This window comes from Poromitra crassiceps, assembly GCF_964638095.1.
Source record: "Poromitra crassiceps genome assembly, chromosome: 6".
Classification (NCBI taxonomy): domain Eukaryota; kingdom Metazoa; phylum Chordata; class Actinopteri; order Beryciformes; family Melamphaidae; genus Poromitra; species Poromitra crassiceps.
In genome coordinates this window covers 57,735,540-57,737,389 of record NC_139627.1, presented here as the reverse complement: position 1 = coordinate 57,737,389, position 1,850 = coordinate 57,735,540, and the positions used below count along the sequence as shown (strand labels likewise).

General features: G+C 46.6%; 1 protein-coding gene across 1 annotated transcript in view; it reads right to left on the bottom strand.

The window, feature by feature from the left end:
• Positions 1–1,824: 1,824 nt before the first annotated feature.
• LOC310777988 (uncharacterized protein) overlaps positions 1,825–1,850 on the bottom strand; it is a gene marked incomplete at its 5' end in the record, with an annotated part of 57,978 nt that continues 57,952 nt past the window's right edge. The window contains one exon of the mRNA XM_083638316.1: positions 1,825–1,850. This exon is cut by the window's right edge and continues 492 nt beyond it.

The following is a 1,850-nucleotide window of genomic DNA, read 5'->3' as shown; positions in this document are numbered from 1 at the left end:
TCTCTCTCTCTCTCTCTCTCTCTCTCTCTCTTTCTCTCTCTCTTTCTCTCTCTCTCTCCCTCTCTCCCCTCCAAGCCTCAGGGAGAGGCTCTCTATTGGTGTCAGCTGAGACTGGGGGCAGGGAGGAGGAGAGGGGGAGAGTCTGGGGATGTTTGGGGAGTTGGAGGGGAGGGTCCACCTGTAGGCGGCAGTAACCAAGGTCAGGAACATCAGGGCTCTCCAGGAGGTCAGGGAGCATCAGTGGCAGGAGATGCTGGGTGAGCAGAGCATGGCAGGCTTTAGATGGAGGCTGCTTTATAAGAGGTCAGGGGACCTACAGTGGAGGATCCTGCATGGGGCCTATAGCAACGAACACACGGGTGACTAAGATGGACTTGAGTGTGGGGGTGGGATGTCGGTGGGATGTCCTTTTTGTCATCTGCCTGAATCTGTTCAACATGTATTTGTGCGATGTCATCGTGTTGCACCTGTTTTGAAGGTTTTGACCACTTTGTTCAGGAGGTTGAGGGAAACTTTGTTTATTTTGGGACCAAAATATGCTTTTAGCAAGAGGGCCAAACGTGTGTTGATCAACTTGTTGTTGGGTCAGGCAGAACTGTCTTTGTGTCTGACAAGGAGAAACAAGATGCAGGGGGGCAGGCTCGGTATGTTCAGGGGGTCTCTGCTCGCCTTAGGGCAGAACTGGCATACTACTCTTTGGTCAATGATGTTCCGGGGTTTCAAAATGTGTGGTGCCTGCAGGGGGCAGTGTGCACTGTTGATGAGGGAGAGCTGTCTATCTCATTCTAAATGTAAAGATTCTATAAGGAGGTTTGTTCTGTGTGGGGTTGTTATTTTGTATGCTCCATCATGTAGGTTGGATGTATGGCTATGTGCTGTGTTGTGACATCATGTTGTTTGGATGTATGGCTATGTGCTGTGTTGTGACATCATGTTGTTTGGATGTATGGCTATGTGCTGTGTTGTGACATCATGTTGTTTGGATGTATGGCTATGTGCTGTGTTGTGACATCATGTTGTTTGGATGTATGGCTATGTGCTGTGTTGTGACATCATGTTGGTTGGATGTATGGCTATGTGCTGTGTTGTGACATCATGTTGTTTGGATGTATGGCTATGTGTTGTGTTGTGACATCATGTTGGTTGGATGTAGGGCTATGTGCTGTGTTGTGACATGATGTTGGTTGGATGTAGGGCTATGTGCTGTGTTGTGACATCATGTTGGTTGGATGTATGGCTATGTGTTGTGTTGTGACATCATGTTGTTTGGATGTATGGCTATGTGCTGTGTTGTGACATCATGTTGTTTGTATGACTGTGCGGGGTGGAAAGTGATGTCATGTGCAGTGTAATGTTTTTACATTTCCCACTCTCTCTGTCTTCCTCTCTATCTCTCCCCCTCTTGTATCTCTCTTTCACTCTCTCTCTCTCCCCTCTCTCTCTCTCTCTTTCACTCTCTCGCTCCCCCTCTTTGCCTTTCTTTCTCTCTCTCCCTCTTGTTCTATCTCTTTCTCTCTCTCTCTCTCTTTCTCTCTCTCTCTCTCTCTCTCTCTCTCTCTCTTTCTCTCTCTCTCTCTCTCTCTCTCTCTCTCTCTCTCTCTCTTTCTCTCTCTCTCTCTCTCTCTCTCTCTCTCTCTTTCTTTCTCTCTCTCTCTCTTTCTCTCTCTCTCTCTCTCTCTCTCTCTCTCTCTCTCTCTCTCTCTCTCTTGGACTCATCTTCTCTCTCTCCTCTTAGAAGCACATGGAAAAGATCTCAGCTGTGTTGTAAAGAGGACAATCAAAAAAAACAATCATATTTTTGCTTCTAAAATGTAAACAGTGAATATATCAAAAGAAAGAACAGAGAGTCT